We start from the raw sequence: 27,016 nt of genomic DNA, 5'->3' as shown, positions 1-27,016 counted from the left end.
TCATCCCTGTGCCTAAAGGTGATTCATGCAGTATGTCTCAATGCCTACTGCCCAGTGGTCCTAACTTCAGTGGTCATGAAGTGCTTTGAAAGACTAGTCATGGCATTAATGAATTCCAGCCTCTCCCACTACTCTTGACCCACTCCAAATTTGTCTGTCGGACCAATGGATCCGCTTCAGATGCCATATCACTTGCCCTTAAATCCTCCCTCATATCAAGAACAATTATGTAAGAATCCTACTCATTGACTACAGTTCAGCCTTCAACACCATTAACCCCTTGAGACTGATTACTTGAGTGATCTCAGACTTAGCCCCACTATCTGCAACTGGATCCTCTCTGGCCAGTGGGACAGGAAACTCAGTAAGGTTGGGGACAATATTTCATCCAAACACTCAGCACTGGAGCCACCCCCAGGGGGGTGTACTCAGCCCCCTACTGTAGTCACAATGCCAGACTGATGCCATTTACAAGTTCACTGATGACACCACCATAGTCATCTCAGATGGCAACAAAACAGATTACTGATGGGAGGTGGAAGACCTGGAACATACTGCACTGACAACACCCTAGCTCTCAATGAAACTAATTATTGACTTTTAGCAGGATATTACTCATGCACCCCTTTTACATTAACAGCATGGAGGTGGAACGAGTAGAGTGTGTCAAGCTCCTGAGTGAGGTCATTCACATCAAGCTTTCTTGGATTCATGTGGACGCACTGGTTACAAAGGCCAAACAACGCTTCTTCCTCAGTTAAGGACATTTGGCATAACGGCAAATACTTTTGCCAACTTTTATAGATGTGCCACCAAGGGCTTTCTGTCTGGATTATCACTACCTGGTATGGCAACGGTCCCATTCAAGGTCAGAGACTGTTACAGAGAGTGGTGAACTCGGCCCAGACAATCAAAGGCCAATCTCCAATCTATACAATCCATCTACCGCACCCATTGTCAAGGAAAGGCCGCCAGCATTCTTAATGATCCATCCCACCCTGGCAATGTTTTTCTGCAACCTCTACCATCAGGGAGAAGGTATAGAAGCCTGAACACATGCACCAACCAGTTTTGAAACAGTTTCTACCCTACTGTTGTTAGAATACTGAATGGACTCAAACTCTTAACATTCGCCTGTACCTGTGTTTTTGCCGGTTTACCTATTATTTACTTATCGATGCTCCTTAACTATGTGATCTGCCTGTATTGCTCGCAAGACAAAGCTTTTCACTGTGCCTTGGTACACTTGACAATAAATTCAACTGCTTCGTCTCTTGCTGTCCAAGAATCCAGTTTTGTGGTACATGGTCCTGAAAAGTCTGGACTACAAATCAATTGCAGAGGTGCACTGGAGCTACATCAAATCCAAATCTTGTTTGCCAGTGGAAATGAAGTGTTACAGCCTCTGCTAGTTCTACAGTCCTATTGGTGATAGAAGCAGGTCTCAACAGGATGTGGTCAGTTGATTCTCTCTCCTGCTCTGGCCGTAATATATTTAACAAGGAACACCCCAAAAATAGACAGTAGCTTGAAAAACCCCAAAACACATTACTTTATCTATTCTCAATGCCCCTATGGAATAGACCCCATCTCTAGTTGATTTCCACCACCATTGAAGTGGATTAGAGGAATACCATTGAGGATGAAATTTGTATTTGCAACTCTTCAAAATACAAGCATCAATTCTTTCCCCCTCTACAAGCAACAGACATCGTAAGCTTGAAGAAAAATTCCACTGCCATGGACATTTTGGCGGATTATCAAGTGATTGAAACAAAGTAGAACACTGCTGAATGGTTATGGTCGGAAATCATCATAAAACACCAGGTTATAATCCAACCTGACAAAAAGAGCAGCATTCTAAAAACTTGTGATTTCAAATAAATCCATTGGGACGATAACCTAATGTCATGTGACTTCTGACCTAATCCACCCCCAGCACCTCCACTTCACTCTACCGTCATAGCAGACAGACCACCTGAAGTACATTTGACACTTGTACTTTAAGCTTAGTTTTTTGAGCAAACAGTACAATTGTGTCAATGCAATATCTTACCCAAGGGACTGAATTATAGAGATTGGACAAGCCAGGCTGTTTTTCTTTACAGCATAGAAGACTGAAGGGGAATCTCAGAAGTCTACGAAAAGGTATGGATATGGTGAATGTAGTCTTTTTCACCAGGGTTGGGGAAACCAAGGACCAGAGGGCATCAGTTTAAAGGTAAGGTGAAAAGAATAAATGGGAACCAGAGAGGAAATTTCTTTTCAGACAGAGGGTGGTACACATATGGAATGAGCTGCCAGCCAAACTGGTAGACATTAACATTTAAAAAGACATTGGACAAATATGTGGATAAGAAAGATTTAGAAGGATATGGGCTAACTGCAGGTAAATGGGGTTAGTGTGGACTGACATTTTGGTCAGCATGAACCAGTTTGGAAAAAAGGGCATCTCTGTGCTGTAGGACTGACCCAAACCTGGAAAGGAGACAAAAAAATAAAAATTGGTGCAGGGGTTTAAAAAAACGTCTATTGCTCAGATCTGGACAGAAGGGATGGTTAGCAGCTTAAATAAATACATTTCTTGTTACTTGCAAACATGTCACAAGATTGTTTTTAGATTACTTACAGTGTGGAAACAGGCCCTTCGGCCCAACAAGTCCACACCGCCCCGCTGAAGCGTACCCACCCATACCCCTACATCGACATCGACCCCTTACCTAACACTACGGGCAATTTAGCATGGCCAATTCACCTGACCTGCACATCTTTGGACTGTGGGAGGAAACCGGAGCACCCGGAGGAAACCCACGCAGACACGGGGAGAACGTGCAAACTCCACACAGTCAGTCGCCTGAGGCGGGAACTGAACCCGGGTCTCCGGCGCTGTGAGGCAGCAGTGCTAACCACTGTGCCACCGTGCCGCCCAATTGTTGCTAATTGATGCATAGGATTGTGGTACTACTGTAATGACAATAGACAATAGATGCAGGAGTAGGCCATTCTGCCCTTCGAGCCTGCACCACCATTCAATATGATCATGGCTGATCATCCTTAATCAGTATCCTGTTCCTGCCTTATTTCCATAACCCTTGATTCCACAATCCTTGAGAGCTTCATCCAACTCTTTCTTAAATGAATCCAGAGACTGAGCCTCCATTGCCCTCTGGGGCAGAGCATTCTACACAGCCACCACTCTCTGGGTGAAGAAGTTTCTCCTCATCTCTGTCCTAAACGGTCTACCCCGTATTTTTAAGCTGTGTCCTCTGGTTCGGCACTTACCCATCAGCGGGAAACATGTTTCCTGCCTCCAGAGTGTCCAATCCTTTAATAATCTTATATGTCTCAATCATATCCCCTCTCAGTCTTCAAAACTCAAGGGTATTCAAGGCCAGTCGCGCCAGTCTTTCAGTGTAAGGTAATCCCGCCATTCCAGGAATTGACCTCGTGAACCTACACTGCACTCCCTCAATAGCCAGAATGTCTTTCCTCAAATTTGGAGACCAGAACTGCACACAGTACTCCAGGTGTGGTCTCACCAGGGCCCTGTACATCTGCAGGAGAACCTTTTTGCTTCAATACTCAATCCCTCTTGTTATGAATGCCAGCATGCTATTAGCCTTCTTCTCTACCTGCTGTACGTGCATGCTTACCTTCATTGACTGGTATACAAGAACACCCAGATCTCTCTGTACTGCCCCTTTACCTAAATTGATTCCATTTAGGTAATAATCTGCCTTCCTGTTCTTGCCACCAAAGTGGATAACCACACATTTATCCACATTAAACTGCATCTGCCATGCATCTGACCACTCACCTAACCTGTCCAGGTCACCCTGTAATCTCCTAACATCCTCATCACATTTCACCCTGCCACCCAGCTTAGTATCATCAGCAAATTTGCTAATGTTATTACTAATGATATAGAAGATGGTATTAACATATATTGTAACAAGCTACGGTCCCAGTACTGATCCCTGCGGTACACTGGTCACTGCCTGCCATTCTGAAATGGAGCCGTTTATCACTACTCTTTGTTTCCTATCAGCCAACCAACTTTCAATCCAAGTTAGTGCTTCCAAGCTGTTACCTCAGGGAGATTGCTTGTGTCTTCCCCAGTGAACACACATCTGAAGTACCAATTCAATTCTTCCGCCATTTTTTTTTTCCCCGTAATATATTCCCCTGTTTTTGTCTTCAAGTGCCCAATTTTAGTCTTAACCATATTTTTGCCTTTCACATACCTAAAAAAATTTTTACTATCCTCCTTTATATTTTTGGCCATTTTTCCTTCGTACCTCATTTTTTTCTCTGCGTAATTCCTTCTTAGTAATCCTCTGATGTTAAAAGCTTCCTAGTCCTCCGTTTTCCCACTTATCTTTGCTATGTTATACATTTTTCTCTTTTAACTTTATATGTTTCTTTACTTCCCTCATCAGCCACCGCCACCCATGCCTCCTCCTAGGATCTTTCTTCCTTTTTAGAATGAACTGATCCTGCAACTTCTGCATTATACACAGAAATATCCACCATTGTTCCTCCACGGTCATCCCTGCTAAGGTATTGCACCATTGAACTTTGGCCAGCTCCTCCCTCATAGCTCCATATTTCCCTTTATTCAACTGAAATATTGTCACTTCCGATTGTACCCTCTCCCTCTCAAATTGCAGATTAAAGCTTATTGTATTATGGTCACGACTTCCCAATGGCTCCTTCACTTAGAGGTCCCTGACCAATTCTGGTTCGTTGCACAATACCAGATCCAGAATTGCCTTCTCCCTGGTCAGCTCCAGCACAATCTGTTCTAAGAATCCATCTCTGAGGCTCTCCACAAAGTCTCTTTCTTGAGGTCCAATACCATCCTGATTCTCCCAGTCTACCTGCATGTTGAAATCCCCCATAACAACTGTAGTAACATCTTTGCGACAGGCCAATTTCAGCTCCTGATTTAACTTACCTCCGACATCCAGACCACTGTTTGGGGACCTGTAGATAACTCCCAAGAGGGTCTTTTTACCCTTAGTATTTCTCAGCTCTATCCACACTGACTCTACATTCCCTGATTCTAGGTCCCCCCTGCGCAACGGACTGAATATGATCTATTACCAATATGGCCACCCCATCCCCTCTGACCTTACGATAGCACGTGTAGCCTTGAGTATTCATTTCCCAGGCCCTGTCCACTTGAAGCCACTTCTCAATGGAACTCTCTATGCTTTAGAGAAGAAGTACACACCAACAGTTGATGTGCAACACCATCCAGGACTAGATAAACTGTTATAGCATGCACTTCAAATGACGCAGGACAGACTTTTCCAGCATTTGTATTAAGCATTGCAGGTCAGAGTGTAATTCACAGATAACTTGGGTATCCAAAACAAAAAAGGAGTTACCCAAACTTTTTACCAGAACCATTTCAGAGGGTATCCCCAGTTGTCATATATACATCTTCAGATAAGTAGAATGAGACAAAACCTTTGAAGTGGCTTTGATTCAGACTCAAAGGGGATTATGGAGGAACATGTTGCATTAGTCACAAACCAGCTGAACATGAGCAGTGTCCCTTTGTCAACCAGAGATCTTTGTGGACAATATGCAAAGATGGCAAAGCAACCTATAATTCCCTGAAGGGCTTTTGCCCTGAAACGTTGACTTTCCTGCTCCTCAGATGTTGCCTGACCTGCTGTGTTTTTCCAGCACCACTACTCTCACAACCCATAATTGTCAATTCATAAACTGACACCAGACCCATAGCAAAGTGATTTGACAACTTTCCAGAGGGCAGTTAAGGGTGGGTAATAAATGCTAGCCTGGCCAATGACATCTACAGCCCATGAATTAATTTTAATAAGGGCTAAATGTGTATGCAATCAATTCTACTTTATTGGCACCTATATAATTTTTCATTCCCACTCCTCTAGTTATTCACAGACATTGGAGAAGGTGAAAACTGGGTCCTATGTCATCCATTTGTTCTGGTGTTTTTGAAAGATCAGGAGAAACAAATTTGAGAAAGACTACACTATGATAATTTCCAGCGTTGTTACAACTAAAATAATCACTGTATTGGAAGAAATCCTTCTAGAGATATTTTGATAGTCTTATTGGGATGGCTAGAGTGGCCACCGTCCTTATCTCTAATGCATTTCTGTCCTCAAGTCTTGTTACACTGATGCCTGCAATGGGTCTGAATCACGAGAGAATGTATTACAGACACCACTGTTAAAACCAGTATCCACTGGGGGTCAGATGAGAGAGACTGCTTTTCATATAAGTGGTAGAAATGCCATTTTCCCCTATACATTGAAGCACATCTCAACCAAGACACTTGTGACATCTTTGTTTCTTCTATGCAGTATTGGGTGGTCAGCCTTTTTTATGCTGTCCACTTAGTTTGTTACTGCCTACCCCCAAGCTTGAATCTGTAGAACCTTATCCACAGAATGTTGCTGGCAAGGTCAGCATTTAAGATTTTTTCCTATCTCCCTTTACACTTGTGTTGCATGAATCGTTAATCCATGTCAGAGGACAGTCAACCACATAGCTGTGGAACACACAGACCAGACCAAATAAAGCCATGCCCTCCTTGTGTTTGATCATGCAGCATTGCCCTTTGATGTGAGGGGCACTGCTTGTCACTGGCCACCCGGGTGTTTTCCTATCTTCCTGGTGGTGGAAGTTGAATAAAGATTCGTGCACTTTGTGTCTCACATCTGCACACACACACCATGGGTGCTGGGAAAAAATAAGCACTACCGCAGTTAGGTGGTAATGTGGGGGTTAAATAAAAAAAAACGTAAAAATAAATAAATAAGTAAAGCCATGCCCTCTTTTAAAAAGGGTCATTGGTGAACCAGATGAATTTTTCACTTAAAAATGAAGCATTCAGGACATTATGAGGATTAACTTTCAATTTCCACCAGCTGCCATGGTCATGTTTGAACCAGTGTCCCCAGACAAAAACCTTGAGCTAGATTAATGTCTAAATTCCACCTAGACGAATGAACCAAATCCTGCAACTCATTCTAAAAGTGAGGCTTAACAGCAATCTAAGTTTGTCCAATGTATCTTTTCAGATGCATGACACTATCTTTTCTGATAAATTGTGTCTTATGATTCTGCTCCACAACTATCTGATGAAGGAGCAGCATCTAAAAGCTGCAACTATTAATAAGCCTGTTGGGCTATAAACCTAGTGTTGTCTGATTTTTAACTAGTCTAACTGCCACTATAACATTCAAACATTTGTGATGTTGGAACAAGATTGAATGGGCAAACATTACCTTATGTATCTCACTTTAAAACCCCAGTGTACAAAATCCCATGCAAGGACTGCACAAAACACTACATAGGACAAACAGGAAGACAGCTAACGATCCGCATCCATGAACACCAACGAGCCACGAAACGACACGACCAGCTATCCTTAGTAGCCACACACGCAGATGACAAGCAACAGGAGTTCGACTGGGACAACACTACTATTATAGGACAAGCCAAACAGAGAACAGCCAGGGAATTCCTAGAAGCATGGCACTCATCCACAGATTCAATCAATAAGCACATCGACCTCGAACCAATTTACCGGCCACTGCAACGGACAGCTGGAACTGACAACTGGAAGCGGCAGAGGACAAACCACTATAAATGCCGGAGGAAAGAACACAGAAGTGCTTCACAGGAGGCTCCCAAACACTGAGGATGTCATCTAGACAGGGGACGAAACGTCTGCAACACAAATTCCCAGCTCGGCGAACAGAACCACAACAACGAGCACCCGAGCTACAAATCTCACAACCTTTGAACCCCAGATTTTCTTAATATAACTAGGACAGAATAATATCACATCCCAGGATGAGAAAAAGTCCTGTCTCCCCAGCCTTTTGTTCTTGCTTGTGGCCAGTTTTTAGTCACCAAGACAATTGTTGGAGAAATATTATTTCAAATCAGAGTACTGAACTCCACAAGTTGCAGTAAAACCAAGCTTTTGTAAAAAGGTGATTCATTATTAAACTGGAGTATCAGACTGTTCAAGTGGGTGGGATCTCTTGTTGAGTTTTTAAAAACTGCCCTAAGTTCAGTTAACTACAGCATTATTGGGTCACATGCAGAGCCTCTATATCAATAGAAACCTTTGAAATATTCACTCAAGTTATGGTCACTTCAATGTAGATAACATTGAAACTAGTTATCGAGGTAAAAACAATGACTGCAGATGCTGGAAACCAGATTCTGGATTAGTGGTGCTGGAAGAACACAGCAGTTCAGGCAGCATCCAAGGAGCTTCGAAATCGACGTTTCGGGCAAAAGCCTTCATCAGGAATAAAGGCAGTGAGCCTGAAGCGTGGAGAGGATAAACTAGAGGAGGGTGGGGGTGGGGAGAAAGTAGCATAGAGTACAATGGGTGAGTGGGGGAGGCGATGAAGGTTTTTTTTAGATGACATTACAGTACAGAAGGTGATAGGTCCGGGAGGAGAGGATGGAGTGGACAGGTGGAAAAGGAGATAGGCAGGTAGGACAAGTCCGGACAAGTCAAGGGACAGTTACTGAGCTGGAAGTTTAGAACTAGGGTGAGGTGGGGAAGGGGAAATGAGGAAACTGTTGAAGTCCACATTGATGCCCTGGGGTGAAGTGTTCCGAGGCGGAAGATGAGGCGTTCTTCCTCCAGGCGTCTGGTGGTGAGGAGCGGCGGTGAAGGAGGCCCAGGACCTCCATGTCCTCGGCAGAGTGGGAGGGGGAGTTGAAATGTTGGGCCACAGGGCGGTGTGGTTGATTGGTGCGGGTGTCCCAGAGATGTTCCCTAAAGTGCTCTGCTAGGAGGCGCCCAGTCTCCCCAATGTAAAGGAGATCACATCGGGAGCAACGGATACAATGAATGATATTGGTGGATGTGCAAGTAAAACTTTGATGGATGTGGAAGGCTCCTTTAAGGCCTTGGATAGAGGTGAGAGAGGAGGTGTGGGCGCAGGTTTTACAGTTCTGCAGTGGCAGGGGAAAGTGCCAGGACGGGAGGGTGGGTCGTAGGGGGGGTGTGGACCTGACCAGGTAGTCACGGAGGGAACAATCTTTGCGGAAGGCGGAAAGGGGTGGGGGGGGGGAAATATATTCCTGGTGGTGGGGTCTGTTGGAGGGTGGCGGAAATGTCGGCGGATGATTTGGTTTATGTGAAGGTTGGTAGGGTGGAAGGTGAGCACCAGGGGCGTTCTGTCCTTGTTACGGTTGAAGTCTGAGGGGTGGTTATCACAAGCTTCTTCTTCCTCCAGGTTGTCACGTTAAAGCAGAATCAATTCAGTGAATTTCTCAACTTCCCAATCGTTTCAGTATTTTCCCTCCCACTCAAAGTCATACAGGACTGTTGCAACGATGAGGCCATTCAGCCCCTTCGCTTTGTCTTTGAAAAGCCGTGTCCCACTGCAGACCTGCCCTGAAAAGTTTAACTGCTTCAAGGCAGTTCCTGGTTCCTTTCTCAGATATTTATAAATCTTTATCCTCTCAGTGTCCTGTTTTGTTGCAGTCAGAGTCGCTGAAATGGGGATTTGTTTCCCTCTGTCTGGCCGCAGAGAGTACTCGTTTGGGGGGATTTTTCAGGGGGGTTAGCCCCCAAACATCCCCAGCCCCCCTCCCTTCTCCCTCCCTCCCTCTCTCTCTCTCCCTCTCTCCCTCCCTCTCTCTCCTCTCCCCTCTCTCCTCCCTCTCTCTCTCCCCCCTCTCTCTCTCTCTCTCTCCCTCCTCTCTCTCTCCCCTCTCTCTCTCTCTCTCTCTCCCCTCCCTCCCTCTCTCTCTCTCTCTCTCTCCCTCTCTCTCTCTCCTCCCCCCTCCCTCCCCTCTCTCTCTCTCTCTCTCTCTCCCTCCCTCTCTCTCTCTCTCTCTCTCTCTCTCCCTCCCTCCCTCCCTCTCTCTCTCTCTCTCCCTCCCATCCTCCTCCCTCCCTCCCTCCCTCTCTCTCCCTCCTCCCTCCCTCTCTCTCTCTCTCTCTCCCTCTCTCTCTCTCTCTCTCTCTCTCTCCCTCTCCCCCTCCCCCTCTCCCTCTCCCTCTCCCCCTCTCTTCTCTCTCCCTCCCGCACGGGGCAGTCTCTGGGGAAAGGGCGTTACCGGCCGCGCCTTAAATACCCGCCGGCGGTTCTTGGCGGGAGTTGCCATGGAGACGGGATCTGACGGTTGGTCTTGGCGCTAAAATTAAAGTCGCGAGCGCTCGGGTGATCAATGGGAGACCATCGAGGAGACAAGGGGTGAGTACTCAGAGAGTGAGGGAGAGAATAAAACACCAACCAGAAATGTGGGCCCCACGGGAAGAAAATTAATTGGAAAAGTGATGCCCAGCACTTGTAATGTCAGGGAGGCTGTGGGACATTTCAATGTTAACCACCAAGAGTGGCTTGGCAACAACACCACTTACTGAGCTGACCCTAAAGCACATAGCTTCCTCCTGCCTGGGTCTGCACAAGTGATAAGGACTGAACAACATGGAAAAAAATGTACTTACTTCAACCTAACAATGATCATTCTACAATCCTTGTGGAGACAAAGTTGGAACACCACATTGACAATATCTTTCATCCTATTGCACAGTATTATCACATTGCTAAATGCAATAGATTTCTGACAGATCTTGCAACTCAATTCTGGGCATCCATGAGATGCTGTTGGCCATCAGCAATCAAATTGTACTCGAAGGCAATCTGTAATCTCATGGCCCAGCATACTCATCAAGCCAAGGGATCAAACAATTAAGAGGTTCAATGGAGCAGCACTGCGCACACCTACAAATGATGTGTCTGCATGATGCAGTGACAAAGTACAGTTATTTGCTAAACAGCAGATAGTCATAGAGGTTAGGCCTGTTGGACTGTTGTATACAATTCTGGTCTCCTTCCTATTGGAAAGATGTTGTGAAACTTGAAAGGGTTCAGAAAAGATTTACAAGGATGTTGCCAGGGTTGGAGGATCTGAGCGACAGGGAGAGGCTGAACAGGCTGGGGCTGTTTTCCCTGGAGCATCGGAGGCTGAGGGGTGACCTTATAGAGGTTTACAAAATTATGAGGGGCATGGATAGGATAAATAGACAAAGTCTATTTCCCTGGGGTCGGGGAGTCCAGAACGAGTCGGCATAGGTTTAGGGTGAGAAGGGAAAGATATAAAAGAGACCTACAGGGCAACGTTTTCACACCAAAGGTGGTACATGTATGGAAAGAGCTGCCAGAGGAGGTGGTGGAGGCTGGTACAATTGCAACATTTAAAAGGCATTTGGATGGATATATGCATAGGAAAGGTTTGGAGGGGTATGGGCCAGGTGCTGGCAGGTGGGACTAGATTGGGTTGGGATATCTGGTTGGCATAGACGGGTTGGACCGAAGGGTCTGTTTCATGATGTACATTTCTATGATTCTGAGGTATACATCATGGAAACTGACCCTTCAGTCTAACTCACCCATGCCAACCAGATATCCTAATCTAATCTAGTCCCATTTGCCAGTACTTTGCCCATATCCCTCTAAACCCTTCCTGTTCGTATACCCATCCAGATGTCTTTTGAATGTCCTTGTATCAGCCTCCACTACTTCCTCTGGCAGCTCATTCCATACACGCAACACTCTCTGTGGGAAAAAGTTGCCCCTTATATCCCCTTCAAGTCTTTCCCCTCTCACCCTAAACCTATGTCCTCTAGTTTTGGACCCACACACCCTGGGGAAAAGACCTTGTCTATTCACTCTTTCCACGTCCCTCATGATTTTATAAGGGCATGCCTCAGCCTCCAACACTCCAGGGAAAACAGTCCCAGCCTATTCAGCCTTTCCCTGTAGCTCAAACCTTGCAATCCTGGCAACAACCTTGTATATGTTTTCTGAACCCTTTCAAGTTTCACAACATCCTTCTGATAGGAGGGAGACCAGAATTGCACACAATGATAGACAGGGCCAAGTGATTTCACAACCAACAGTTCAGATCTAAGCTCTGCAATTTGCCATGTCTGGTCGTGAATAGAGGCAGACAATTAAACAACTCCCTGGAGGAGAAGACTGAATAAATGCCTCCATCCTCAATTATGGAGGACCCGAGCACATCAGTGCAAAGATAAGGCTAAGCATTTATGATAGTCTGCAGTCAGAAGTACCAAGTGAAAGAGTTTAGACTGGCTGGATTTCTTGGAATGTAATCCAGGAGGTTTTTTTTTGTAGCAACATGTAGAAGGTGCAACATAGGACAGCATAGTGTTGGAACTGATTCTGGGGAAAGAAGCTGGATGAGTAAAAACAAATTACTGTGGATGCTGGAATCTGAAACCAAAAGAGAAAATGCTGGAAAATCTCAGCAGGTCTGGCAGCATCTGTAAGGAGAGAAAAGAGCTGACATTTCAAGTCTCACTGATCCTTTATCAAAGTGTTTGATGTAGCAGTGGGGGAACATTTTCGTGATAGTGAAAACAACATCGTTCAGATTACTTAAGGACAAGTGAAAAGATGGCTTGCAAAAGGTGCTTTGGACGGAGGGGGAAAGGCATATTTTATTAAAATAAAGCGGAATCTGGCCAAAGTGGACTGGGAACAGTTCCTTGCAAATAATTCTAATACTGGAGCAGTGGAAGGCATCATCAGAAACCCCTCCCACCCCGGTAACACTCTCTTCATCATCATCAGAGACCCCTCCCACTCCGGTAACACTCTCTTCATCATCATCAGAGAGCCCTCCCACACCAGTAACATTCTCTTCCAACACCATCAGAGATCCCTCCTATCCCAGTAACACTCTCTTCATCATCATCAGAGACACCTCTCACCCTGGTAACACTCTCATCAACATCATCAGAGACCCCTCCCAACCTGGTAACACTCTCTTCATCATCATCAGAGACCGCTCCCACCCGGTAACACTGTCTTCTTCATCATCATCATCAGAGACTCCTCACACCCTGGTAACACTCTCTCCAACACCATCAGAGACCCCTCTCACTCTGATAACACTCTCTTCATCATCATCAGAGACCCCTCCCAACCTGGTAACACTCTCTTCCAACATCATCAGAGATCCCCCATACCCCTGTAAGACTGTTGGCATCATCATCAAAGACCCCTCTCACCCCGGTAACACTCTCTTCATCATCATCAGAGACCCCTCCTACCCTGGTAACACTCTCATCATCATCATCAGAGACACCTCCCAACCTGGTGACACTCTCTTCCAACATCATCAGAGACTCCCCATACCCCTGTAACACTGTCTTCATCATCATCAGATACTACCCATACCCCTGTAAGACTGTCGTCATCATCATCAGAGACCCCTCAACCCCGGTAACACTCTCTTCAGCATCATCAGAGATTCCTCACACCCCGGTAACACTCTCTTCATCATCGTCAGAGACCCCCCCATACCCCTGTAACACTCTCTTCATCAACATCGGGGACCCCTCCTACCCTGGTGACACTCTCAACATCATCTTCAGAGACCCCTCCTACCCCAGTAACTCTCTCCTCATCATCATCAGAAACCCCTCCTAACCTGGTAACCCTCTCTTCATCACCATCAGAGACCTCTCCCACCCGGTAACACTGTCTTCATCATCGTCAGAGACCAGTCTCACCCTGGTAACACTCTTCATCATCGTCAGAGACCAGTCCCACCCCGGCAACATTGTCATCACCATCATCAAAGACCCTTTCCACCCCGGTAACACTCTCTTCATCATCATCAGAGAGCCCTCCCACACCAGTAACATTCTCTTCCAACACCATCAGAGACCCTTCCTACCCCGGCAACAATCTCTTCCAACACCATCAGAGTCTCCTCCTACCCCGGAAACACTCTCATCTAACATCAGACACGTCTCCCACCCCAGTAACATTCTCTTCCAACACCATCAGAGACCTCGCCTACCCCGGTAACTCTCTACCCCGGTAACTCTCTCTTCATCATCATCAGAGACACCTCCCACCCCGGTAACATTCTCTTCCAACACCATCAGAGACCGCTCCTACCCAATTAACTCCTTGAACATCATCAGAGACCCTTCCCACCCCGGTAACACTCTCTTCATCATCATTAGAGACCTCTCCCTCCCCGTAACACTCTCTTCCAACACCATGAGAGATCCCTCCTACCCCAGTAACACACTCATTGAACATCATCAGAGACCCCTCCCAGCCAGGTAACACTCTCTTCCAACATCATCAGAGACCCCTCCCACCCCAGTAACAATCTCTTCCAACTTCATCAGAGACTCCTCCCACCCTGGTAACACTGTCTTCATCATCATCAGAGATCCCTCCCACCCCGGTAACACCCTCTTCCAACACCATCAGAGGCCTCGCCTATCCCGGTAACACTCTCATTGAACATTATCGGAGACCCTTCCCACCCTGGTAACACTGTCTTCCAACACCATCAGAGACCTCTCCTACCCAGGTAACACTCTCATCTAACGTCATCAGAGACCCCTCCCACCCAGGTAACAGTCACTTCCACCATCATCAGAGACCCCTCCCAACCTGGTAACACTCTCTTCATCATCATCAGAGACCCCTCCCACCCCGGCGACACTGTCTTCATCATCAGCAATGACCCCTCACACCCCGGTAACAATCTCTTCCAACACCATCAGAGACCCCTCTCACCTCAGTAAGACTCTCTTCATCATCATCAGAGACTCCTCCCACCCTGGATTCTCTCTCTTCCAACGCCATCAAGAACCCCTCCCACCCACGTAACAATTGCTTCTAACATCATCAGAGACCCCTCCCACCCTGATAACACTGTCTTCATCATCGTCAGTGACCCCCTCCCACCCCAGTAACACTCTCTTCCAACACCATCAGAGCCCTCTCCTATCCCGGTAACACTTTCATTGAACATCATCGGAGACCCCTCTCACCCCGGTAACATTCTCTTCCAACATCATCAGAGACCCCTCCCAACCTGGTAACACTCTCTTCATCATCATCAGAGACCACCCACTCCCCGGTAACACTCTCTTCCAACACCATCAGAGACCCCTCCTACCCTGGTTACACTCTCATCTAACATCATCAGAGACTCCTCCCAACCCAGGAACAATCTCTTCCAACATCACCAGAGACCCCTCCCACCCCGGTAACACTCTCTTCATCATCATCAGAGACCCTTCTCACCCCGGTAACACTCGCTTCATCATCATCGGAGACCCCTCCCGCCCCGGTAACACTCTCTTCCAACACCATCAGAGACCCTCCCTACCCTGGTAACACTCATCGAACATCATCAGAGACCCCTCCCACTCAGGTAACAATCTCTTCCAACATCATCAGAGACCCCTCACACCCCGGTAACACTCTCTTCATCATCATCAGAGACCCCTCACACCCCGGTAACACTCTCTTCATCATCATCAGAGACCCTCCCACCCTGGTAACATTCTCTTCCAACACCTTCAGAGACCCCTCCCACCCAATAACACTCTGCATCATCATCAGAGACCCCTCCCACCCTGGCAACACTCTCTTCCAACACCATCAGAGACCCCTCCTACCCTGGTAAAACCTCTTCATCATCATCAGAGACCGATCCCAACCTGTAAACACTCTCTTCAACATCATCAGAGACCCCTCCCACCCTGGTAACACTCGCATCATCATCATCTGACACCCCTCCCACCCCGGTAACACTTTCTTCATCATCATCGTAGACCCATCCTACCCCAGTAACAATCTCTTCCAACATCATCAGAGACCCCTCCCACCCTACTAACACTCTCTTCATCATCATCAGAGACCCTCCCACCCTGGTAACATTCTCTTCCAACACCTTCAGAGACCCCTCCCACCCAGTAACACTCTGCATCATCATCAGAGACCCCTCCCACCCCGGGAACACTCTCTTCCAACATCATCAGAGACCCCTCCCACCCTGGTAACACTCTCTTCCAACATCATCAGAGACCCCTCTCACCCTGGTAACACTCTCTTTAGCACTTGTACCAAGAAGTTGAAGAACAGCTTCTTCCCTGCTGTTATTAGATTGCTGAATGGACCTCACTAATTCCAAACCAAATATTGATCATCGAGCCCGGTGTCTCTGCAGAAGGAGCACGTGGTGTCTACTGATACCCTTAAGCTGTTCAGGGAAAGGTGGGCACCGCAGGGAGTGGTGTTTTATTTCCCCCTCCAACTCTATTTTGATTTAATCCCTGCCCTCGCCTTCACTTTTTGATCATGCAGCATTGCCCTTTGATGTGAAGGGCACTGCTTGTCACTTGCCACTTGGGTTTTTTCTTTCTTCCTGGTGGTGGGAAATGAATAAAGATTGATACACCTGTTGTCTTTCACTGCACACACACATCATGGGTGCTGGGGAAAATATAAGCACTACTGCTGTTAGGTGGTAGTGTGGGGGTACAAAAAACCAAATATTGATCTTGCTTTTGTGCACCTCCTGTGCAGCTGTAACCCTGTATGCCTCACTGTCTAATAACTCTATGATCTGTATGTCCTTCTATGTTATGATCTGTCTGTACCACTTGCAAAACAAATCCTTTCACTGTACTTAGGTACATGTGACAATAATAATCAAATCAAATGAAAATCTTGTTAGCTTTCTGCATGGTCTGTTCCTTCTGGCTCACCTTGGTCCACTCGTCCTTCACTCCTGATACCACCTTGTTCCCTGGCCAACTTCTCTGTCTCAGGTTTGCTACAATGCTCTAACGAGGCTCAGCAGAAGCAGGAAGAACAGCACCTCATTATCTACCTGTTAACTCTACAGCCTCCTGGACTCAATATTAAGGTTCAACAACTTTGGGTCTTGAGACACCTTTTCCAATGTCCTTAGCCCAGCATTCTTATCACACGCACTGATATTACACACATCAAATTGTCAGTCATTGATTGTTCCCATTAGCAGCTATTCACTCTCCTAGGCTGACTGTTATTTTTCCCTCACTTTGACCTCTATCTCCACCTATTATTTACTCCTTACCCCCTCCTCCATCATAACTTCTGGACAAAAAACAACTTTTACCTAGCTACCATCAGTTCTGAAGAAGGACCCGATATGTTAACTTTGATTTCTCTCCAGACTTGCTCAGATTTTCCAGCAAATTCTGTTTTAGATTAGATTACTTACAGTATAGAAACAGGCCCTTCAGCCCAACAAGCCCACACTGACCCGCCAAAGCGCAACCCACCCAGACCCATTCCCCTACATTTACCCCTTCACCTAACACTACGGGCAATTTAGCATCGCCAATTCGCCTAACCTGCACATTTTTGGACTGTGGGAGGAAACCAGAGCACCCAGAGAAAACCCACGCAGACATGGGGAGAATGTGCAAACTCCACACAGACAGTTGCCTGAGACGGGAATTGAACCCAGGTCTCTGGCGCTGAGAGACAGCATTGCTAACCACTGTGCCACCGTGCTGCCCAGAATTCTTGTTTCTGATTTCCAGCGTCCACAGTTTTTTCCTTTTTTTATCAGGAGTTGGGACGTCATGTTGAGGTTGTAGAGGACATTGGTGTGGTCACTTTTGAAGTATTGTGCACAATTGAAGTCACACTGCTAAAAGAAGGATAAACCACTAGGTCATCAACTCCCTCTTGTGTTACTGTTGATTCTTTTGATAGTCACCTGAAATTGTTGTCCTGGTTCTCGATCTTTGCATTAATCGGAACAGTTCACCTCTCCCTTTCGAGGTCAAGATTCCATGGTTTTATATATCCCTGTCAAATAGAATCTCCGAGGAGAAAGTGAGGACTGCAGATGCTGGAGATCAGAGCTGAAAAATGTGTTGCTGGAAACGTGCAGCAGTTCAGGCAGCATCTAAGGAGCAGGAGAATCGACGTTTCGGGCATAATCCCCTCTTCAGGAATGAGGAAGGTGTGCCAAACAGGCTAAGATATAAGGTAGGGAGGAGGGACTTGGGAGAGGGGCGTTGGGAATGCAATAGGTGGAAGGAGGTTAAGGTGAGAGTGATAGGCCGGAGAGGGGGTGGGGGCGGAGAGGTCGGGAAGAAGATTGTAGGTTAAGTTGGTTGGTGCTGGTGTCCCAGACGTGTTCTCTGAAACATTCCGCAAGTAGGCAGCCTGTCTCCCCAATGTAGAGGAGGCCACATCGGGTGCAGCGGATGCAGTAACTGATGTGTGTGGAGGTGCAGGTGAATTTGTGAAGGATCCCTTGGGGCCTTGGAGGGAAGTGAGGGGGGAGGTGCAGGCGCAAGCTTTGCATTTCTTGCGGTTGCACGGGAAGGTGCTGGGAGTGGAGGTTGGGTTGGTGGGGGGTGTGGACCTGATGAGGGAGTCGCGGAGGGAATGGTCTTTCCGGAACGCTGATAGGAGAGGGGAGGCAAATATATCCTTGGTGCTGGGGTCTGTTTAGAGGTGGCGGAACTGACGAAGGATGATACGATGTATCTGGAGGTTGGTGGGTTGGTAGGTAGGACCAGTGGGGTTCTGTCCTGGTGGCGATTGGAGGGACGGGGTTCAAGGGCGGAGGAGCGGGAAGTGGAGGAAATGCGGTGGGGTTGTTGGTCTGAACGTAGTCCAGAGTCCATGTGGGGTCAGTCGGTTCCGTAGACAGGTGCTGAGGAAGGAGATGTGGCTGTGGTAGTGAGTCTGTTTGAGGATGTGGTTGAAGAGCTTCAGGGCAGAGGAGATGTCTGGGGGGTGCAGTGAGGAGGGACTCACTGAAATCCTTGTAGAAGGAGGAAGAAAGCTTCGTCAAAGAAGGCATCCATGCAAAGGGATTCACAGTCGGTTAAAATCAACACGGAGAAAGTGAAGACTGCAGATGCTGGAGATCAGAGCTGAAAAATGTGTTGCTGGAAAAGCACAGCAGGTCAGGCAGCATCCAAGGAGCAGGAGAATTGACGTTTCGGGCATAAGCCCTTCTTCAGGAATGAGGAGGGTGTGCCAAGCAGGCTAAGATGAAAAGATAGGGAGGAGGGACTTGGGGGTCATCTCTGCCCTGAAGCTCTTCAGCCACGTCCTCAAACAGACTCACTCACTCACATCTCCTTCCTCAGCATCTGTCTACGGGACCGACTGACCCCGCATGGACTCCGGACTATGTTCAGACCAACAAGCACCAACCAACCCAACCGCCCCGTGGCAGAACACTTTAACTCCCCCTCCCACTCCGCCAAGGACATGCAGGTCCTTGGCCTCCTCCATCGCCAGACCATGGCAACATGACGCCTGGAGGAAGAACACAGAACATAGAACAATACAGCACAGAACAGGCCCTTCGGCCCACAATGTTGTGCCAAACTTCTAACCTAGATGAAGCACCCAGACCGCCTCATCTTCCGCCTAGGAACCCTCCAACCACAAGGGATGAATGCAGATTTCTCCAGCTTCCTCATCTCCCCTCCCCCCACCTTATCTCAGTCCCAACCCTCGGACTCAGCACCGCCTTCTTGACCTGCAATCTTCTTCCCGACCTCTCCACCCCCACCCCCTCTCCGGCCTATCACCCTCACCTTAACCTCCTTCCACCTATCGCATTCCCAACGCCCCTCCCCCAAGTCCCTCCTCCCTACCTTTTATCTTAGCCTACTTGGCACACCTTCCTCATTCCTGATGAAGGGCTTATGCCTGAAACGTCGATTCTCCTGCTCCTTGGATGCTGCCTGACCTGCTGTGCTTTTCCAGCAACACATTTTTCAGCTCAAATGGAATCTCCTCTTAGCTATCCCAACATCTGTCTACCCACGTAACAGAAGTCCGTCATTCCGGGAACCATTCCCTTATAGCTTTGTGTCATCCTCTCCAAATCCCATTGTATTTTATTTCATTGATCGGCCCTAGGCAAGGTTGATGGATATGAAGCCTCCTTCATTGTTCTCTGACGATGTCACTGAGGTTATGGCGAAATGAGAGTTTAGATTAGAGTGGTGCTGGAAAAGCACAGCAGTTCAGGCAGCATCCCAGAAGCAAGAAAGTCGACGTTTCGGGCAAAAGCTCTTCATCAGGAATAGAGCTCTATTCTATAGAGCACCTTAATAGATGGGGGACCAGCATTCTGGCAGGCAGGTTTGCCACTGCAACACAGCTGCGTTTAAACTAAATAACGGCGGGGAGGGGACAAACTGGAGGTTTAAGAAGGAAATTGCAAGGAAAGTTAGAACAAGAGAAGTCAAGAAAGACAACGGTATCAATGGAGCAGAAAGCTCAAAAAGGGATCATGCCATAAGGTTGAGTGAAATAGGGATTGATAGGAAGGGTGAGGGCAGTAACAAATTAAAAATATTATATATGAATGCACGAAGCGTTAGAAATAAGATGGATGAGCTTGAGGCTCATTTGGAAATTGGCAGTTACGATGTTGTGGGGATAACGGAGACATGGCTTCAAGTGGACAGGGCCTGGGAAATGAATATTCAAGGCTATACTTGCTATCGTAAGGACAGACTGACGGGCAGAGGGGGTGGGATGGCCCAGTTGGTAAGGAATGATATTCAGTCCCTTGTGCGGGAGGACCTAAAATCAGGGGATGTAGAGTCAGTATGGATCGAGCTGAGAAATTCTAAGGGTAGAAAGACCCTCATGGGAGTTATCTACAGGCCCTCAAACAGTAGTCTGGATTTAGGGTGTAAGTTGAATAAGGAGCTGAAATTGGCCTGTTGCAAAGTTATTACTACAGTTGTTATGGGGGATTTCAACATGCAGGTAGACCGGGTGAATCAGGATGGTACTGGACCCCAAGAAAGGGAGTTTGTGGAGTGCCTCTGAGATGGATTCTTAGAACAGCTTGTGCTGGAGCCGACCAGGGAGAAGGCTCTAGTCTGGTGTTGTGCAGTGAACCAGATTTGAACCGGGACCTCAAAGTGAAGGAGCCATTAGGAGGTAGTGACCATAATACAATAAGCTTTAATCTGCAATTTGAAAGGGAGAGGGTACAATCGGAAGTGACAATATTTCAGTTGAATAAAGGTAACTCTGGAGCAATGAGGGAGGAGCTGGCCAAAGTTCAATGGTGCAAAAGGAAGAAAGATCCTAAGAGGAGGCAGAGTTGGCTGTGCCTGATGAGGGAAGTTAAGAAAATATAAAGTCAAAAGAGAAAAAGTATAACATAGCAAAGATGAGTGGGAAAACGGAGTTCTGGGAAGGTTTTAAAGAACAACAGAGGATAACTAAGAAGGAAATACGCAGATAAAAAATGAGGTATGAAGGTAAACTGGCCAAAAATATAAAGGGGGATAGTAAAAGCTTTTTTAGGTATGTGAAAGGAAAGAAAATGGTGAAGACTAAAATTGGGCCCTTGAAGGCAGAAACAGGTAAATATATTACGGGGAACAAAGAAGTGGCAGAAGAGTTGATTTGGTACGTCAGATCTGTGTTCACTGGGGAAGACACAAGTAATTTCCCAGAGGTAATAGTGGCTGAAGGAACTGAACTGAAGGGAATTTATATTTGCCAAGAAATGGTGTTGGAGAGACTGTTAGGTCTGAAGGCTGATGAGTCCCCGGGACCTGGTAGTCTACACCACAGGGTACTGAAGGAGATGGTTCGAGAAATCGTGGAGGCATTGGTGATAATTTTCCAATGTTCTATAGATTCAGGATCAGTTCCTGCAGATTGGAGGGTGGCTAATGTTGTCCCACTTTTTAAGAAAGGAGGGAGAGAGAAAGCAGGGAATTATAGACCAGTTAGTCTGACCTCAGTGGTGGGAAAGATGCTGGAGTCAATTATGAAGGATGAAATTACGACACATCTGGATAGCAGTAACAGGATAGGTCAGAGTCAGCATGGATTTATGAAAGGGAAATCATGCTTGACGAATCTTGTGGAATTTTTTGAGGATGTAACTCTGAAGGTGGACAAGGGAGATCCAGTGGATGTAGTGTACCTGGACTTTCAGAAAGCCTTTGATAAAGTCCCACATAGGAGGTTAGTGAGCAAAATTAGGGTGCATGGTATTGGGGGCAAAATACTGACTTGGATTGAAAATTGGTTGGCTGACAGGAAACAAAGAGGAGTGATAAATGGCTCCATTTCAGAATGGCAGGCGGTGACCAGTGGGGTACCACAGCGATCAGTGCTGGGATCGCAGCTTTTTACAATATACATTAATGACATAGATGATGGTATTAAAAGTAATATTACCAAATTTGCTGATGATATAAAGCTGGGTGGCAGGGTGAAATGTGAGGAGGATGTTAGGAGATTACAGGGTGACCTGGACAGGCTAGGTGAGTGGACAGATGCATGGCAGATGCAGTTTAATGTGGATAAATGTGTGGTTATCCACTTTGGTGGCAAGAACAGGAAGGCAGATTACTACCTAAATGGAGTCAAGTTCGGTAAAGGGGCGGTACAAGGAGATCTAGGTGTTCTTGTACATCAGTCAATGAAAGCAAGCATGCAGGTACAGCAGGCAGTGACGAAAGCTAATAGCATGCTGGCCTTCATAACAAGAGGGATTGACTATAGGAGCAAAGAGGTCCTTCTGCAGCTGTACAGGGTCCTGGTGAGACCGCACCTGGAATATTGTGCACAGTTTTGCTCTCCAAATTTGAGGAAAGACATTCTGGCTATTGAGGGAGGACAGTGAAGGTTCACGAGGTCAATTCCCGGAATGGCGGGACTATCTTACGTTGAAAGATTGGAGCAACTGGGCTTGTATATCCTTGGGTTTAGAAGGCTGAGAGGGGATCTGATTGAGAAGTATAAGATTATTAAAGGATTGGACACTCTGAAGCATGTTTCCGCTGATGGGTGAGTCCCGAACCAGAGGACACAGTTTAAAAATAAGGGTTAGGCCATTTAGAACAGAGTTGAGGAGAAACTTCTTCACCCAGAGAGTGGTGGGTGTGTCGAATGTTCTGCCCCAGAAGGCAGTGGAGTCCAAGTCTCTGGATACTTTCAAGAAAGAGTTGGATAGAGCTCTCAAGGATAGTGGAATCAAGGTTTATGGGGATAAGGCAGGAACAGGATACTGATTGAGGACGATTCGCCATGATCATAATGAAGGGTGGTGCTGGCTCGAAGGACAGAATGGCCTACTCCTGTACTTATTGTCTATTGTCGATTTTCCTGCTCCTCGGATGCTGCCTGACCTGCTGTGCTTTTCCAGCACCACTCTAATCTAGACTCTGGTTTCCAGCATCTGCAGTCCTTGTTTTTACCATCTGGCGAAATGAACTTATTCTGTCCAGACATTGTCACATGATTCGGCCAAAGTCTGCTACAGCCTGATACTGGCTCAGAATTGTCAGTTGGCATCGCTGAATGACTTGTGTTGTGTAATCTCTTTAACTCACACTTATATGAGGCTGCCCATGTTCAGAATCCATTGCTAATGAACCTTTATAAGGAAGAGGGAGAAAAATTAAAGAAAACTAAAGTCGAGTGAACACAGCTAAAAGTTGGGGGGGCGGTTGGGATTCAGTTCTTGGCTGCTAGAAGATACTGTTGAAAAATGTGGTGCTGGAAAAGCACAGCAGGCCAGGCAGCATCCGAGGAGCAGGAGAATCGACATTTCGGGCATAAGCCCTTTTTCAGGAATGAGTTCAGATTCCTGAAGAAGGGTTTATGCCCGAAATGTCGATTCTCCTGCTCCTCGGATGCTGCCTGGTCTGATGTGTTTCTCCAGCACCACATTTTTCAACTCTGGTCTCCAGCATCTGCAGACCTCACTTTCTCCTCCCTGCTCAAAGATACTGGTAGAGTTTGGGGAATAAAGAGCTCAAAATAAAATCGTAGAAAGTGCAGTTTGCATGTTTTGAGGACTTCTTTTGAGAGATGTTGGAGCAAGGCTGGAAAAGGATATGACAGTGAACATATACAAAAGTACAGCATAGAACAGGCCCTTTGGCCCATGATGTTGTGCCGAGCATTAGTCCTAATGTAAAATAAAATAACTTAACCTACACATCCCTCAATTCACTGCTGTCCTTGTGCACGTCCAGCAGTTGCTTAAATGTCCCTAATGACTCTGCTTCCATCACCACCACTGGCAACGCATTCCATGCATTCACAACTCTCTGCGTAAAGAACCTTCGTCTGACGTCCCCTCTGCACCATTCTCCTATGACCCCTCGTGCCAGTCAATCCTGCCCTGGGAAAGATCTCTGGCTATTAACTCTATCTATGCCTCTCATTACCTTGTATATCTCTGTCAGGTCACCTCTCTTCCTCCTTCTCTCCAGAGAGAAAGCTCCGAGCTTATTCAACCTTTCTTCATAAGGCAAGCCCTCCAGTCCAGGCAGCATCCTGGTAAACCTTCTTTGCACCCTCTCCAAAGCCTCTGTATCCTTCCTACAGTAGGGCGACCAGAACTGGACACAATATTCCAAGTATGGTCTCACCAGGGACTTGTAGAGCTGCAGCAAAAACTCACGAGTCTTAAACTTGATCCCACTGTTAATAAAAGCCAAAGCATCACATGTTTTCGTAACAGCCCTATCCACTTGGGTGGCAACTTTGAGGGATCTATGTACTTAAATGCCAATATCCTTCTGTTTCTCCGCACTGCCAAGAATCCTGTCTTTAATCCTATATTCAGCATTCAAGTTCGACCTTCCAAAATGCATCATTTCACATTTATCCAGGTTGAACTCCATCTGCCATTTCTTATCCCAGCTCTGTCTATGTCGCGCTGCAGCCTGCAATAGTCCTTGGAAATGCTACAACTCTAGTACGTCAGATGGATCAGTTTTGTCCAATGTCTACAGGAGGGTTTCCTAACACAGTATGTCAAAGGGCGGACAAGAGGGGAGGCCACACAGGATCTTGTGCTTGGTAATGAACCAGGCCAGGCGTTTGATTTAGTTGTAGGAGAGCACTTTGTGGAGATGACCATAATTCAGTTATGTTTAGTTTAGTGACGGAAAGGGATAGGTACATGCCACAGGTCAAAAGTTAAAGATGGGGCAAGGCCAATTACAATATGATTAGGCAAGAATTAGAATGCATAGAATGGGGTAGCAAAATGCAGGGGATGGGGACAATGGGAATGTGGAGCTGGTTTAAGGAACAGATATTATCTGTCCTTGATAGGTATGTCCCTGTCAGGCAGGGAGGAAGTGATAATGTAAGGCAACTGTGGTTCACAACAGAAATTGCATCTCTTGTTATGAAGAAGAAGGAGGCTTATATGTTGATGAGGGAAAATGGTTCAGATGAGGCGATGGAAAGTTACAGATCAGCTAGGAAGGATTTAAAGAGAGAGTTAAGAAGAGCAAAGAGAGGACAAAAGCAGTCTTTGGCAAATAGAGTAAAGGAGAACCCTAAAGCTTTCTATAGGTATGTGAGGAATAAAAGGATGATTAGGGTAGGAATAGGGCCAGTCAAAGACAGAAGTGGGAAGTTGAGTGTGGACCCTGTGGAGAGTGGAGAGGTGCTAAATGAACATTTCTCATCAGTTTTCACTCAGGAAAAGGAGAATATTGTAGAGGAGAAGAATGAGTTACGAGATATTAGACTAGAAAGGATAGAGGTTAGTTATGAACAGGTGTTATTAATTCTAGAAGGAGTGAAAGTAGACAAGGCCGGGATTTATCCGAGGATTCTCTGGGAAGCTAGGGAGGAGATAGCAGAGCCTTTGGCTTTGATATTTGAGTCATCATTGTCCACAGGTTTGATACCAGAGGACTGGAGGATTGCAAATGTTGTGCTCTTGTTCAAGAAGGGCAGTAGAGACGACCCAGGTAATTATAGACCAGTGAGCCTTACTTCTGTTGTAGGAAAGGTTTTGGAAAGGATTCTAAGAGATAAGATTTATAATCATCGTGCAAACAACAATTTGATTTCAGATAGTCAACATGCTTTCATCAAGGGCAGGTCATGTCCCACATTGAGTTTTTTGAGAAGGTGACCAAGTATGTAGATGAGGGTAGGGCAGTTGATGTGGTATACATGGAGGAGAAAGTGAGGACTGCAGATGCTGGAGATCAGAGCTGAAAATGTGTTGCTGGAAAAGCACAGCAGGTCAGCCAGCATCCAAGGAGCAGGAGAATCGACGTTTTGGGCATGAGCCCTTCTTCAGGAATGAGGAAAGTGTGTCCAGCAGGCTAAAAGGTAGCGAGGAGGGTCTTGGGGGAGGGGCGTTGGAAATGTGATAGGTGGAAGGAGGTCAAGGCGAGGGTGATAGGCCATAGTGGGGGTGGGGGCGGAGAGGTCAGGAAGAAGATTCCAGGTTAGGAAGGTGGTGCTGAGTTTGAGGGATTTGACTGAGACAAGGTGGGGGGAGGGGAAATGAGGAAACTGGAGAAATCTGAGTTCATCCCTTGTGGTTGGAGGGTTCCTAGGCGGAAGATGAGGCGCTCTTCCTCCAACCGTCGTGGTATCCATGGACTTCTGTAAAGCCTTTGATAAGGTCCACATGGTAGGCTGTTGGAGAAAATGCATGGAATTGAGGGTGATTTAGCAGTTTGGTTTAGAAACTGGCTTTCTGAAAGAAGGCAGCGAGTGGTGGTTGATGGAAAATACTAGTCCGTTTACAAGTAGTTTGCCACAAGGATCTGTTTTGGGACCACTGCTGTTTATAAATGACTTAGACGCCGGCATAGGTGGATGGATTGTAAATTTTCACGGTGGAGTAGTGGTCAGTGTGGAAGAATGTTACAGGTTGCAGGGGGACTTGGATAAACTGCAGAATTGGACTGAGAGGTGGCAAATAGAGTTCAATGCAGCTAAATGTGAGGTGATGCACTTTGGGAAGAATAACAGTAAGGCAGAGTACTGAGTCGATGGAAAGATTCTTGGTAGTGTGGATGTGCAGAGGGATCTTGGAGTCCCATGTACGTAGATCCCTGAAAGTTGCCACCCAGGGTGATAGTGCTGTTAAGAAGGCAAATGGTGTGTTAGGTTTCATTCGTAGAGGGATTGAGTTCCAGAGCCGCAATATCATGCTGCAACTATACAAAACGCTGATGATTAGGGTGTGGCCACACTTGAAATATTGTGTACAGTTCTGGTCCCCATATTCTGGGAAGGATGTGGAAGCATTGGAAAAGATGCAGAGGAAATTTACCAGGATGTTGACTGGTCTGGAGGGAAGGTCTTAAGAGGAAAGGCTGAGAGACTTGAACCTCTTCTCATTGGCAAGA

This window comes from Chiloscyllium punctatum, chromosome 3 (genome assembly GCF_047496795.1).
Source record: "Chiloscyllium punctatum isolate Juve2018m chromosome 3, sChiPun1.3, whole genome shotgun sequence".
NCBI lineage: Eukaryota > Metazoa > Chordata > Chondrichthyes > Orectolobiformes > Hemiscylliidae > Chiloscyllium > Chiloscyllium punctatum.
Note: the sequence above shows the minus strand (reverse complement) of the source record.